Source organism: Zootoca vivipara, chromosome 2 (genome assembly GCF_963506605.1).
Source record: "Zootoca vivipara chromosome 2, rZooViv1.1, whole genome shotgun sequence".
Taxonomy (NCBI): domain Eukaryota; kingdom Metazoa; phylum Chordata; class Lepidosauria; order Squamata; family Lacertidae; genus Zootoca; species Zootoca vivipara.
Window position 1 is genome coordinate 114,076,357 of NC_083277.1, and position 16,651 is coordinate 114,093,007.

Here is a 16,651-nt window from a genome sequence, read left to right on the forward strand (position 1 = left end):
CAGTGGCAGAGCCTCTGCTTTGAATGCAGAAGCTCCCAGGTTCACTTCCCAGCATCTCCAAGTAAGGGCTGAGAGAGAAATCCCATTCTGAAACCTAGGAGGACCACTGCCAGCCACCGTAGGCAGTGCTGAGCTAGGTGGACCACAGGATCTAACTCAGCAGAATACAGCTTCCTATTGTTGCATGCCACCCCAGTCTCTGAGCGATCGAGATTCTAGGGCAGGCATCCCCAAACTTTGGCCCTCCAGGTGTTTTGGACTACAATTCCCATCTTCCCCAACCACTGGTCCTGTTAGCTAGGGATCATGGGAGTTGTAGGCCAGAACATCTGGAGGGCTGCAGTTTGGGGATGCCTGTTCTAGGGGCTTCTGGTGCTTACCTAGGGTTCATGTTTCATTTGGGAATGAGGCACAATGGAGACTGTGGTATCTTTATGATATATGGTTTCAGGGCTGTCTTAAGCATATTCAGCGCCAGAATGCAAAGATCTGCCCGGCGCCCCCCCCAGGTTGCCCAGTCCCAGGTGCGCAGGAGGGCGGAGCTGGCTCGGTTACTCCCAAACTCGTGGCCCGCAGCAGAAGAGCCTGTCGCGGTGCTCCGACCGACAGCCGGGCTCTTCCCCGGACTCAACTCTTGGGCCCCAGACTCTCGTCCTGGCGCCCCTGAGAGCCTGGCGCCCAGGTGCCCCACACTTCTAGCACCAATGGGTAAGACAGCCCTGTATGGTTTATTTACACAGATGTATTGGACTCCTTCTTTCATTTGCCTCAGCCAGGATGGCCAAAGGTCAAGGATAGTCCAGCAACATTTAGACTAGCCACAGGTTCCCTAGTCTTGCTGCAGATGTACTGCTCTGCTGCTTGTCTAACCTATTACAGGGCAGACCTATGAAGGTTTACTCAAGCCCCATTAAATTCAATGGAACTTACTCCCAGGTGTGTATACAATTCAATCAAGCAAAGCAATCAAACCAAGAGAATTGTTCCCTCATAGCAATGTTCCAATCATATTGCCTTTCTCCTTTCAATTTCTCTTTCCTGGGGCCTAAGGGAGCCAGATCATTCATGACAACTTACCATTCCTTCTTGGAAAAAATAAAAGGATGTGCTTACGTGCAAATATGCATGGGAAAATTGCACCGTAATTTAATCTAGCAAACCCTCAGCCTACTTCCTCCTGTTGTTCTCCTCAAAGCAAGCATAACAGTGAGGGTAAGGTAGGTAAAGGGATCCCTGACCATTAGGTCCAGTCGCAGACGACTCTGCAGTTGCGGTGCTCATCTCGCTTTACTGGTCGAGGGAGCTGGCGTACAGTTTCCGGGTCATGTGGCCAGCCAGCATGACTAAGCTGCTTTCTGGCGAACCAGAGCAGCGCAAGGAAACGCCATTTACCTTCCTGCCGGAGTGGTGCCTATTTATCTACTTGCACTGCGTGCTTTTGAACTGCTAGGTTGGCAAGAGCAGGGACTGAGCAACGGGAGTTCACCCCGTCCCAGGGATTCGAACCGCCGACCTTCTGATCGGCAAGCCCTAGGCTCAGTGGTTTAACCCACAGTGCCACCCGTGTCCCGAGGGTAAGGTAGGAGTGTGAATAACTTTATAAAGAGTAATGTAATGCCAACTCACGAGCTGTTTGGCCATCCGAACTTTAACTAAAAAACTAAAGAAAACCCTGTATGCATTTGGCTGGTAGAATACCAGCCGTTTGTGGGGGGTGGAGAGGGGAGAGATTGATATTGGATCTAACTTTAGTAATACATACTTTGTTTTAGCCAGATGGAGCGCCCCAAACTACAAAGACTGCTCACTTCTCCCCTCTGACCAGTGCAGCTTCTTAAGCCCCCCTCCCACCTTGGCCCCTGAGCTTTATCGGGCCATCCCCCCTCCCGCCCCACTGGCTGTCCAGTCACATCCCAGGGGAGTATGAACTCCAGTCCCTGGCAGCCTGGCCAGACAGAGGCCCATAAACTGGATGGATTTATGGCAGGAATGAAGGACAGAGGGTTGGAAGGGTCATGGCCCTGGCTGGGGAAGCAGCTTGCAGAGGCTTTTGGTTAAATGAGTTGGAAGCTCCCCAGCCCTCCTCCCCCCCCCTGGCCTTTTGTAAAGTGCCCTTTCCTTAGTATTGATGGTGAAAGCAGATCCTTCTGCAAGAGGGACTCACTCTGCTTTGAGCGGGCCACAAAGAGGAGCTGAGCGCCCAAGTTTCCTGGTCCGAAGTAAGTCATGGCCACTACAATTTTTTTCTTCCCAGAAAAGGTGTGTGTGTGTGTGTGTGTGTGTGTGTGTAGTGCACACACATACACCCTGTCCAGATCTGTAAGACCAAACCTACACACATTAATGCAGAATTTAAGTGAGATGTACAGTGGTACCTTGGGTTCAGTATACCTGAAGGAGCGTCTCCACCTCCATCGCTCTGCCCGGACATTGAGGTCCAGTGCCGAGGGCCTTCTGGTGGTTCCCTCGCTGCAAGAAGCCAAGTTACAGGGAACCAGGCAGAGGGCCTTCTCGGTAGTGGCACCCGTCCTGTGGAACGCCCTCCCACCAGATGTCAAAAAGAAAAATAACTACCAGACTTTTAGAGGACATCTGAAGGCAGCCCTGTTTAGGGAGGCTTTTAATGTTTAATTGACTATTTTATTTTATTTTTCTGTTGGAAGCCGCCCAGAGTGGCTGGGGTATAAATAAATTATCATCATTATTATTATTAAGAACTTTGCTTCAGGATGAGAATAGAAATTGTGCTCCAGCGGCATGGCAGCAGCAGGAGGCCCCATTAGCTAAAGTGGTGCTTCAGGTTAAGAACAGTTTCAGGTTAAGAATGGACCTCCGGAACGAATTAAGTTCTTTACCAGAGGTACCACCGTACTCCCCAGTTGTTGCTCACCTATCAGGCTACTGCGTGACAGAGTCACTTGAAATCACACAGTGCAGTCCAAGGCATTGCAGTGCAGTATCATCAATAACCAGATGGCACATGCAACATAGTGCAGTTCCATTAAATGATGCAACCTGATGCAGTTTTGGCCTATCAAAGAATGTCGTCCTATTAAAATATGCGGTCCTGGTTTCAAAGGCCAGGTAATGCCACCCAAGGAATGGAGTAGAGGAGAAGATGCTAACTTGTGGTGGACCAGTTTATGGGTGGAAAAATCCCACAAGGGTATCATTTCTGAATTGTGAAAAAGAACAGAAGGTATGTTACCGAACCATGTTTTGGGGGCGATGGACTCACTGCTAGGACTGCCATCTGAGCAGGAGACATGAGAGATCGGTCACGACCTAGAACAGCCTTTGCTAGGAAGGTACCCTCCAGATGTTGTTGGACCACAACTCCCATCAGTCCCAGCCAACAACATCTGGATTTGTCATCATGTTTGCTATGGCTGGCCTACATAGGGAAGAGCAGTTTGCTGAGGACCAAGTGCAACCGCTGCCCCTGGAAATATGGAAGGATTGCCCAATGTTGTTGTTGTTGTTGTTTAGTCGTTTAGTCGTGTCCGACTCTTCGTGACCCCATGGACCATAGCACGCCAGGCACTCCTGTCTTCCACTGCCTCCCGCAGTTTGGTCAAACTCATGTTCGTAGCTTCGAGAACACTGTCCAACCATCTCGTCCTCTGTCGTCCCCTTCTCCAAGGTCTTTTCCAAGGATTCTTCTCTTCTCATGAGGTGGCCAAAGTATTGGAGCCTCAGCTTCACGATCTGTCCTTCCAGTGAGCACTCAGGGCTGATTTCCTTAAGAATGGATAGGTTTGATCTTCTTGCAGTCCATGGGACTCTCAAGAGTCTCCTCCAGCACCATAATTCAAAAGCATCAATTCTTCGGCGATCAGCCTTCTTTATGGTCCAGCTCTCACTTCCATACATCACTACTGGGAAAACCATAGCTTTAACTATACGGACCTTTGTAGGCAAGGTGATGTCTCTGCTTTTTAAGATGCTGTCTAGGTTTGTCATTGCTTTTCTCCCAAGAAGCAGGCGTCTTTTAATTTCGTGACTGCTGTCACCATCTGCAGTGATCAAGGAGCCCAAGAAAGTAAAATCTCTCACTGCCTCCATTTCTTCCCCTTCTATTTGCCAGGAGGTGATGGGACCAGTGGCCATGATCTTGGTTTTTTTTATGTTGAGCTTCAGACCATATTTTGCGCTCTCCTCTTTCACCCTTGTTAAAAGGTTCTTTAATTCCTCCTCACTTTCTGCCATCAAGGTTGTGTCATCTGCATATCTGAGGTTGTTGATATTTCTTCCGGCGGATTGCCCAATAGGCAGGCTAATCGTGTGCTTAGAGTGCCAGCAAATCAAGGGCACCAAAAAAGAGTGAGGGGAGAGGATTTTGAAAGAATTTGACCTTTGCTATTTTAAAAAAGCATTGAAGTAGCCCTCATGGGAAAAATCAGAAGTTGGTTACCGGTAGATAGATTTCCTTATGCTCCACCACACACTCTTCCCCCATTTTTCTGTTTTCTTTTTATTATTTATCTCCACCGAAATCAGAGGGCATCCTACTAATGTAGATTAATAATGTTGTTGTTGTTGTTTGTTCCTACAAGGAAATCTAGAAAGAAGCTATTTTAATTTCAGAATACATAAAGATGTTGTGTTGTTTCAAAAATATATATTTTTTATTTACTGTTGAGTACACACACACACAGTTATTAACACCCGCGTCCCTGTGTGTGTGTGTGTACTCAACAGTAAATAAAAATATATATTTTGAAACAACACAACAGAAGTCTTTTTCTTCAGCTGCATTTTCTTCTAGACTACTTTCCATTGGCACCATTTCATGCACCATTGCAGTTGCCGGTCCTTGAAATTACCAAGACACAGTTACATGTCCTCTGAAGGATTGCAGCTGGTACCTGATAAACAGCATCCCTCACCTAGTGTTGCTCCCTGCACACCTAGGAGCAAAGTCAGGTAGGAATACTTGCAAAATGTTGAGTTCAATAAATACCTAAAAAGGGGGTAGTCAATGAGGTGCCCTCCAGAAGCTGCTGAACTCCAACCCCCATCAGCCCCAGCCAGCATGGCCAATGGTTAAGGATAATGGGAGCTGTAGCCCCATAACACCTGGAGGTTCTCCATCACTGTCTTAATTCTATGGACTTTATTGCTGAGCCACATTCTTGGCTACTTGTGGCTATGCTAGAGAGACAAGTTGTTCAGTGGTACCCACAACAACAAGGCAACCTCCCAATAGTCTAGGACTAGTCTAGAGATGCATTTTAAACAAAAGCACACATTCTACACTGATTCCTGGACCGTCCGCGGGCCGGATTTAGCAGGAGATTGGGCCAGATCCGACCCCCCCCGGGCCTTAGTTTGCCTACCCATGTCCTAGACTATTGGGGGGTTGCCTTGTTGTTGCTTAGGGACTAGGTTTGCATTTTTGCATCTCATCTGCTCATAAAAAGAAACTTTTTATGACAAAAGGCATATTGAGTCTAGTAGGAAAATGGACTCTATATAAAATGCTGTCTTCCTGTTTGGGGTGGCTGTGGTGGAGGCATCAGTAAGGCATTTGAATGCCTGCCTCGCTGTGACTAGAAGGGCAACTCAGATTGCTTTGGTCAATTTGCTGCATAGTATAAAAAAAAACCCCCCAAAACCTCTCTCTGTTCTCCCACTCCCTTGTGGGCAATGCAAGTCAGAGGCATGTCAGTGTGATATTTAAAAAACAACCTTGCCAAGTCCTCTGGCTGCTCCCATGGCTTAGACCTCCAGCTCTCCAGGCTTGTGATAAGGAGAGTTCTTTGCAGCAGCATTGCCACAGAAGAGAAAAATGATTCAGGAAGAAGAGAGCTTTGAAGTGCACACTGCAAATATGATGTGGTTTTACAATAGACTCTGGGGTGTTTCCTTTACTGCCATTTTTATGTGGTGGCAAGGCCCTGGAGCTTGTATTCCATATTGTACAAATTAATGGTACATTGCTAAAATGCCTGGGGGAGGCTGGTGATGAAGTTTATGCTCTCGCCTGTGGGCAAGTTGGCAGGCTTTGAAGTCAGCTGGCTACCCTGGTTATAAAAATGTACAATTGGCGGGCCTTGCCAAGAAAAGGAGAAAATGGAGAGTCTTACAAAGGCAAAGCCAGGGCTGTGAATACAGTGTACACAGGAACACAGAGCCTGCAGTGTTTTATATTCAGTCGGGGGTCAGCTAATACTATTGTATTCTAATATTCTGTTGGAAGCCTCCCAGAGTGGCTGGGGAAACCCAGCCAGATGGGTGGGGTCTAAATAATAAATTATTATTATTATTATTATTATTATTATTATTATTATTATTATAAAGAACTTTTTTTCCATTCCACGACCCACCTCTGGAAACACAAGGTGCAGCAATTTAAAAAGAGAGTGCTCTGAGCATGTGCAGAGACCATTTCCCCCAGTCTTGAATAATATTGCTAATATTCGGAAGCACAATGTGTAGGTCAAGGAAGATACGGTTTTCAGGCAAATTTTTGCTGAAAACGTATGTATGTATACACACACACACACACACACACACACACACTGGGGTAAAGTGTGCATATGAATGCATGAATTAGTGAAAATGCAGCACCGTATTTTTCTGTGTATAACACGCCCCTGTGTATAAGACGTGTATATTTTTTGGGACTCAAAGTTAAGAAAATGGGGGTAGATTACCCAAAGTTGTTTTTTGGGGGGATTCAGAAAACTGCTCACCTGTCAGTCCAAAGCTGACAATCACATGCAATGCAGAAGCCACCAATCGTCTGGTCACAAGCAGCCGCCAAACGCCTGCCCACACGCCACAGCAACCAATCACCATAACTATCACAACTAAACATCTCCTGATCACCCGCCCCCCCCCCTCCACACTATCTGTGTATAAGATGAGCCCAATTTTTGAAGATCATGGAAAACTATGGTATATTGGGGGAAATTGCTTTGCTTTAATGTGCACGTAAGGAGAGATCCGCACCACAATGCTGAGGAATTTTCATGAGGACTTTATTATTATTATCATTAAAAAATGGCAAACTGATATGGAAAAATGGTGGGAAAAATGAGAAACCAAGAAAAACAGAAAAAGGCTGATTCACCCATCTCTAACTATGGACAAAAATTGTCTGAGCTTCCAAGATTAGGAGTCTCTTCGGGTATTACATTTTTTATAAGAGCATGAGTGTATACCTGAAAACAAATTAAACATGTTTGCAAAGAATACACATCCATGGGATACGCAAACGCACTTCAGGGCACTGTGCTTGGTTACACTTCTTTTGAGAATATTCTTGGCGGCAGAACTAGGTCTGCCCATGTTCAACCTACAAAAGAGTTGGCAGACTTTGTTTATGAGAACTGGGATGGGAAATAGAGTGAAGGGATGTGAACTGAGGCAGAGCAGGGAACGTAGATTAAGGGCAGTGGTAGTGGAGACTGGTCCATTAGGGCCACTTCCTAGTTTTTCTGCTTACAACCAGCCCAGGCTGTCCTGTTGTTACTAGATCTGTTTGCAGTCCTACCATGATGCTGCAGCTGGCAACTTGTCTGTTCTGCATTACCTACCCATTCACCTCGCTGCCATTTTCTTCCCCACCCCTCCTCTGGTCTTCGGTGAAAGGTTTAGTAGAGCGTGGGTTGGCAAACTAAGGCCCAGGCGCCGGATCCGGCCCAATTGCCTTCTGAATCCGGCCTGCGGACGGTCCGGGAATCACCACGTGGATCGGCGTAGATCTGATTCTGATCATTCGGGCTGTGCCATCCCCCCCACACACACACCGCGGCGGTGCCTTCTCCCTCCTGGCTTCTCCTTGCCCTGCGGAGGAAGGGGTCTGGGCTTTGATTGGTGCCACCATTTAAAGCAGCCCCTCTCCGGAGCCCTTTCGCTCGCTGCTCATCATCCCTCCACCGCCACCGCCCTCCAGCCCCCCACAAGGTCTGAGATAGAGTGGACCGGCCCCCTGCTGAAATTTTTTGCCGACCCCTGGTTTAGAGAATCGCATCACAGGAAGGGGGGCAGTTCAGCTGTGAAATTGACAAGAATTACCCCCAACTATGTCATTTGTAACCAGAGGCGCCACCTCGCTCCAAAGATTGAGGGGGGCTGACGTCGCACACGTGACGTCATGCACAGGTGACGTTTCGGGAGATGCCAGGGGAAGGAGCCAAACACGGTGGCCTGGCTGGCAGCTCTTCCTCTCTCGGCCTCCTTCCACAGCAGGAGGGGAAGGAGCAGGCCACCTCCGCCCCCTGATGGCAAGGATGGCAAAAGCTCAGTCCCTTGGAGTTGGCTCCCCTGTTTGTAACATGTAGTGTAGGGTGAATCTCTAAGACTTTCTCCTAGATGCCAAACAGATTTCAAGTATCAAGGGTTGGTGGGGCATGACAAAACAAAATGCAACAATTGATGATTCCCTGGTTGTTGTTGGTGGGTTGTTGTTTTTTTGGGGGGGGAGAATATATTATTAGCAGTTACTTGGATCCATCTCCAAATGTGGTACATACAGTTCTTTGTAAGCCAGGGAGTAGAAGCAGAATGAAATGTTTAAGTCTTTAAAGCTAGAGATTTGGGGTTGATTTCAATGAAAGAGTTGAACCCATGTTTAACTCTCTTCCATTTGAAGCAATGGGCTTTAAAAGTGCTCCGGCTGGATCATGCCGTAACTTTACCGCGCTGTCCATATTTTTTCTTTAACTGGATGGGAAGTGTCATTATTGGAGATCAATAAGGATCAAGTAAAGATCAAGGGTGCCATTTGCGGATTCAAGAGGGCAGGCCAAGAGATTTTGGGAGGGGGGGTGAGATGTATTAAATCATTCAGCCTCAGGAAAGCAGGGTACCCTCAGAGCATTTGTTGTGATTACTTTTTGTACCTCATAAGAAGTCCAAGACATAGGCACTCCTGAGGAATAATCAGATGTGGACTGAATTATGAGGTGGTGAGGAGGGAGGCAGAAGAACGGCTTCCCTTAAAAATGTCTCCTTTTATGTGTTGGTTGGCTGAGAATTATGAAAAAGCAAGGGGTATGCGTTCAGACAACTGCTGACTAAAGGCTAAACCACTTACCAAGATTACTGCAGTGGTTCCAGCTATGGGGTGAGCCTGGCACAGACACAATTTTGCTGCCATTTGAAATCCTCAGAGCATGGAGCTCTGTAAATAAGACTGCATGCACACTATACATTCAAAGGACTTGTTTTCTTCCTCAAAAGAATCCTGGGAACCATAGCTTACCTCTCTGAGCTACAATTCCCGGCACCCTTAACAAAATAGGAGACTCCCGAGGTCCTCAGGTGGCGTGTGCTTTAGATGTAGGGTGTGTGTGCAGCTGAGTCCACAAAAGTTTTTAGCCTGCACATTTTTAAGTAGCCACTCTATCTTCTCCGCAGTCAGAATGGAAATGAGGGCTAGGTTTAGTTTCGTTTTTTAAAATTGCCTTTGACCAAATAGGTTGGTGCAGGAGAATTTAAGAGCATATGGAGAACTCTGCTGACTCAGGCCAAAGCTGCTTAGTAAAAGGTTTTAACAGCAGCACAGGGCCAGTCCTCATGGGAATCACAGCTCAGGAAGGGGTAGCTCATGAGGGAAGAGACTGGGACAAAAAGTGTGTGAAGTACCATACAACTTCTCCTAAATGCTCCTGCCATTTCTGGACCAAGCTGAGGCATTGCCATAGTGATGGTAAAATCACTTTCTGCTCTTAGAATCGTTGTCTGGTCAAGTTCCCTTTCTGCAAACCACGTTTAAAAACTCGGGTCTCGCATGCTAATTTTTAAAAGGTTACTTACCAGCTACAGGCACTTCTTCTCCTGCCCCCCTCCCATTTTTGCATGGAACAGGAGGGTACATGTAGATTGTGCCTAACATTGTGTGCACAATGCTTCCTGAACCAGGGGTGGGGAGACACTGGATGCAGAGCAAATGGGAATATGTACACAACCTTAATATCACACCCAGGAGCAGGTGTGGGGCTGGTAAATGCATGACTGCAACGGAGCAATTGGGAGTCTTGGTGGTTCATCTACAAGTGGAGCTTGCACTTACTATCTTTTAAATTTGGAGGTAAATGCAAGTCCACCGGGATCAGCTTCATTTGAGAACTCCCAGTTGGAGCTCCCGAGTAGAACAAAGCACTGAGCTTAATTTAAAGTCGGAGCAGAATGCGAGTCTTGGCTCTTTGCAGATGCAGCTCGATTGAAGCCACGGCTGCAAAGGAAAACATCTTCCTGTGCAGGCACAACTCGGAACCATACCACACCTACAAAAGGAAGAAAGGAAAGAACTGGGAATGTACTACCGAGTCTTTAATCTGCAGCTAAGTCATTGCCCACCTGTCAGAGTGGCCTGTGGGGAGTTGGGGAAGTTAGGATCCAGTCTGCTTAGCCGAATCCTGTTATCCAGCCTTGGTGTAGCAATTAGCATGTTGGACTTTGGCTGGGGAGAGTTGGGTTCACATCTCTGATGAACCATGAAGTTTACTGAGTGACCTTGTGCCAGTCTGAGCTTAGCCAATTTAACAGGCTTGCCTCCAATCCTCCAAGTTTACAAAGCTGGAAAATATCCCACCACGCCATTTGTCTTGCTGGGAAAATAGTAGTGGAACTGTTATTCCTCCTGCCACCCCACGTTACTGCCCCTTTACACCCCTCACTCTTAACAAACTACAATCCCTACATTTCTATCACTTCAACAGTCATGGAGAATCCTAGGGATTGTAGTTTGTTAAGAGTGTTGGGAATTGTAGGTCTGCGTTGCACTCTTAACAAACTATAGTTCCCTGTATTCTTTGGGGCAGAGAACCACAATGGTTTAAAGTGGTATAAGAATGCTTTTATAAAGTGGCAAAGGCCTGTTTGAAGGCATGCTACATAGGGTGGACCTCATCAGACACTGTACTTTAATTTCCTTTATCTTTTGGGGGACCTTAGGACAGCAAAATTGACTTGCTGTTGAGGGATGCAGGTGGTGCTGTGGGTTAAACCACAGAGCCTAGGGCTTGCCGATCAGAAGGTTGGTGGTTTGAATCCCTGCGACGGGGTGAGCTCCTGTTGCTCGGTCCCAGCTCCTGCCCACCTAGCAGTTCGAAAGCACATCAAAGTGCAAGTAGATAAATAGGTACCGCTCCAGTGGGAAGGTAAACAACGTTTCCGTGTGCTGCTCTGGTTCGCCAGAAGCGGCTTTGTCATGCTGGCCACATGACCTGGAAGCTGTACGCCAGCTCCCTCGGCCAATAACGCGAGATGAGCGCCACAACCCCAGTCGGTCACGACTGGACCTAATGGTCAAGGATACCTCAGTTTAAGTACACCTCGGTTTGAGTATTCAGTTTAAGTACTTTGCGGACCTGTCTGGAACGGGTTAATCCACTTTCCATTACTTTCAATGGGAAAGTTCGCTTCAGGTTAAGTACGCTTCAGTTTACGTACTCCCCGGAGCATCTGGAACGGATTAATCCACTTTCTATTACTTTCAATGGGAAAGTTCGCTTCAGGTTAAGTATGCTTCAGGTTAAGTACAGAGTTCCGGAACCAATTGTGTTTGTAAACCGAGGTACCACTGTACCTTTAGGGGACCTGAACTGGAAATTAACCAGCCCTGTCATAAAGTCATAGATCTAGTGGAGTTCCCCTGTTCCTTCCATCAGACGCGACCTTTCTTCTCAAACATGAGCAAGCTTCTCTTGGTTTGCATATTGGAGTAATTTGGAATTCCGAATATTTACATGTCGCACAAAGCAGCAGGAGAGAGAGACTCAGAGATGGGAATTTGCCACACTTGTCCTCCTCTTTGCATTTGGCTCCGGATTATTCTAGCAAATATTTATCCGTTAAATGCAACTGACTTTTTAGGAAGTCTTGGAGTATCAGCGCACACAGGCTATCCCATCACCATAGTGTCTACTCTACCAATAAAGAATCCTGCTTACATTTGTAAGTTGAAGTTGACAAAGGCTTGCTACGGAGGGCAGCTGGGGTCAAGTGTGCTGATTCAGTGGGGCTCCCCTCTCTGCCCTTTTGTACACAAAGGCAGCTGAGGTATTTGCCTCCAGCAAAGGCACGACTTGGGGGGCAAGGGGGGGGTGTATTTCATGACAGCGATTTGGCTGAGCCTGGGAGCCTTTGCCTGATTCACTAGGCATCTTCTAACCCAGGCCTTGAATATATTGGGCTTTTATTCTTGAGCGAGACTGAATGCAAGAGAGAGAGAGATACCATGGTTTGGTGGTGGCAGCGATGGTGGCGGCAGGGTGGGTGTCTGGGCGGGAAGAGGATAGAACAAGAAGCTTCAACATCGCCCCCACCCCAGCCCACCCAGCCTGCCGCCTCCTTCCTCCATTTCTGGAGAAGGGAAAGGTCTGCTCCCAAATGAATCACACTCTTCATTAAAAGACGGCATAGAGCCTCTGGACCCTGCTGGGCTAGAGGAGGGGGCAGCAGGGGGAGAGAAGGCTTGGCTGCTGCATCAGGATTTATGGGGCAGCCTTTAATTAAGCCATAAAATGGGAGAGGGGCTGGTGGGAGCGGGAAATGGTGCATCGCTGGTTCTGTCCTCGGGGCGCACGTTTTCCCCGAGCCCCATAAACCACCTTATTTATATGCCACCCTCTCCCAGCCCCAGGAGTCAACAAGTTCCTCTCTTCCACAGCGGCATTAACAAGTATCCTTTGCTGGGGTGACCAGGACTGATACCCTCTTGAGCGAGCTGGAGCGAATGAAAAATGATTATCAGAAATGTCTTCCCCCCACCTTTAAAACTGGGTTGTAGGTTATATTGGGACCCAGTGGGTTCAGCTGTGAGGTCCAGCGGGTGTTCTATCATTCCATCAACAAATGTGAGACTGGTCCAGCCAGGATAAGGTTGATGGAGAAACCATCTTCCATATCCTCCAAGGAGAAGCGATGACTGACTATATTTGGTCCTGTAGGACACAAATTTAGCAGGTAACTTACTTTTGAAAAAAATGAGAGGCGGGGAGAGGCCAGACTCAAACCTGATGAGATGCTGGTGATTTGAAAGTCCTGCCCCTTTGTTTCCATGCCCAGAGGTGTGCTGCTGGGGCGCACTCTGCTCATGCTCAGAGCACACATGTTGTTGCTGTTGTTATCTCACATATTCCAGGATTTGAGCCATGGGAAACTAGCTAAAATTAGAGACCTGGACGCATGGACTGTGAGGACTTGTCTGATGAGGTGCAGGGGCTAATGATAATCTGTTCTCAGCAGGGGTATAAAAGGTAAAAGTAAAGGACCTCTGGATGGCTAAGTCCAGTCAAAGGCAACTAGGGGGTGCGGCGCTCATCTCAGTTTCAGGCTTAGGGAGCTAGCGTTTGTCCGCAGACAGCTTTCCCGGGTCACATGGCCAGCATGATTAAACCGCTTCTGGCGCAACGGAACATTGAGACGGAAGCCAGAGCACATGGAAACACTGTTTACCTTCCCGCCACAGCAGTACCTATTTATCTACTTGCACTGGCATGCTTTCGAACTGCTAGGTTGGAGGAAGCTGGGACAGAGCAATGGGAGCTCGCCCTGTCTAACGGATTCGAACTGCCAACCTTCTGATTGGCAAGCCCAGGAGGCTCAGCGGTTTAGACCACAGAGCCGTGTGTGACATCACTGCAGCCTTTTCATAAGCTGCAATGGGTGGAGTGAGGAGGAGGAGGAGGAGGCTGTGCCAAGGCTCCTGGTAGTCTCACTGCAAAGGGAATGTGAGAAAGGAGAAGGGGCAAAAGGTTTTGTGACTGCACATTCTGTCCACCCCCAGAGGACCAAGACATTTGCCCCCCTGCTCCTCCTCATGTTCCCCCATCCCCCCACACCCAGCCCCTTAACCAGTCACCTCCTGACCCCGTTGTTCCTCTCCTCTCAGACATAAGGAGAGGACCAAATTGGTTTGCGGAGGGGGAAGTGGTCTGAGATGGTAAGTCATTTACTGGACCTCAGTGTAGTAGTGCAATGACTGCTCATAAGGCTGGTCCTGTATGTGTCTGTCACACACTCACAATGGAGGCAACACATGTGGGCCCCTGTGTTTACATTTCTGGCTTTAAATACAGCTAGGTCATTCTTTTTTCCAATTCAGTTGGATGTCGGTTTGGGGAAGACACATCATCGTAGCATTTCATAAGAAACTACAGGATAGATGCAGATTGTGGCGAACACCATGCATGTACCGCTTCTCAAACCAGTGGTGGGAGCACTCTGGATGCAGAGCAAAGGGGAGTTTGTACACTGGGCTCTGAAATAATTTGGTCTTCATCCGCCTTTCTTGCAGAAGGCAAGCCAGTCTTGTCTCTCCATCTCATGTGCCAGTAAAAATGCATTTGCAAACATGCGCCGGCCAATTGCACACAGGGTGTTTTTAAGGTGCATGGATGCTTTTTGTCTTTTGAAAGGTAAAAGAGAACTTGGATGCATAGAACTGGTATGATCTATGAAAATGAATTAAGAAAGATAAAGCATCAGCTCTCAGTTCCAAAATGTTTACACCCACCCATGTGGGTGCAACTAGTAATTGTGCATTGAGTCTGCTGCCCATTCTCCATTACATTATTTTTAAGACACACCCCAGAGGAGCTGCTTGTGGAGACGCTGGGACAGAAAAATAGTTTATGGGTGAGGAAAGGGTTCAGTGACCAGCCCCTCTCTTCCTCAGCACTTTCCCACTCTAAATTCCCTCCTCCTGAAGTTGCTTTGGGGACACTGTTTCCCATCTGCTTGTGTAGCATATAGATAGCCCCTGAGTTTCACAGACAACCAGGCATTTGAACCCAGGTCTCCATAACTGAAGTTCAACACTCTAACCACTATGTTGACTCTTGAAAGTGTCTTGCTAGTATGCAGGATTCTTTAACCTTGGGTCTCCAGATGTTGCAAATCCCATTATCTCCAGCCATAATAATAATAATAATAATAATAATAATAATAATAATAATAATACACTGCCGTTCATCTAAAAATCCCAGGGCCGTTCACAAGAGAAAAATACAAAATGGAAACACAAAATACATAATAAAACAAAAGCAGAAGCAGAAACAGTCAATGCTTAGGGATGATGGGAGTTGTAGTCCAACAACATCTGGGGGCCCAAGCTTGAAGAGCACTGGTACTACAGAGTGCTTCATGTTTCCTTCCAGGAAAGCATTGTACAGGGGGTGGGTCTCCACCAACCCATACACCTAGCTGGTCCCTTCAGTTCGCACCCCCTTACTTAGTACTACCAACATTGATCCTGAAATATTGTAATAATGTAAAAACATAGCAGGAGAGAAGCCTTAGTGCAGTGGGTTTCATACATTCCAACTACACCTTTTCGCCATCCCTACTTTCTTGTTCTGACTGTCCTTGGAAGACTCAGAGAAGGATTTAGGGGAGCGTGACTGGTTTGGTTGCCCCTGGGCACAGAGCTTCAGGGCTGCCCCAAGGGGTGCCACAACTGTTATGTAGAATGGAAGGTGAACGGTGGGAGGGGCACTGAATGTCAACATTGCACAGGGCGTCACTGAAATTTGAGACCCCGCTGTCCCTAATCCCCTCGCCACTTTTGGTGATGCCTTATTAAAGTGTTGGTAGTGTGAGTTAGTGGCTAGAGTTGTGTGTCTTCAAGTTTCCAGTCCCCCACCTTCCAGGTGCCCATCGGGGCGGAATCAGGAGGCAGCAGCAGCATTGCTCAGTGGTAGAGCATTGCCTTCGCAATCTGAAGGCATCAGCATCTCCAAGTAGTGCTGGCAAAGACTCCTGTCTAAAAACCTGGAAAGCTGCTCCTCATCAGGATAGACAGCAGGGGGTTTGAAGGGCCAGTGATCAGACTGATTGATTGATTGATTGATGCCTGTGTTCTCTTGTGGAACACAGAAATGCTTCTATTTGGACATTACATATATAAGAACTGATCTATTTGTATTTCCTGTTCAATATGCCGGTTTTTAATTGCTTCTACCTAATTTGGTAATGTGAATAGAGGTATGTTTATATGATGTATAAAGAATACATATAGTTAAACACAGCCAGTTACATTGTGGGTGTTATTGGTAATTGAATTTACGTAACTGTAGGTTTGATAGTGTTGTGTATGTTCCCTTGTGCGCACGCATTTCAATGCATGAACACAGACACTTGTGTCATGCGCCATTTCATATGTTACAGCTGCTTAAGATGACTTGTTGATAAACCAGCTGAATTGTTGATAAAAGATTTTATGACAACTATGAGAGGTTTCGTTTTGTTTTTGATTTAGTAGTCGCAGCCGTGTACTTTTAAACCAATGAACAAACACCCTCCTGGCCTTTAAAATAAACGGAGGACAGACTACCAAGAAGCTCATGAAAAGTCCAGTTGGAGTAAATCTTTTTGCAGTGTGTAACTGGGGGAGGGAGCACCTTGGGTAGTAATCCTTGGTATAAGAGTACACCAAGTGGCTTGCTGTTTATTTTGAGATAGAATCTGAAAAGTTGCATAAAAACAATGACAGTGGTTGCCAGCAACTCGTTTCTGATAACTCAGAAACCTATTTGGAGTGTTGAAGCACCCTGAGAATAAGAGGGGTACTAGTGTGTCCCTGTTTTTATCTATGGCAGGGGTGGGGAACATCCTGAGCCCTCCAGATGTTAGAATCATAGAATCGTTGAATTGTAGAGTTGCAAGGGACCCCAAGGGTCATCTAGTCCAACCC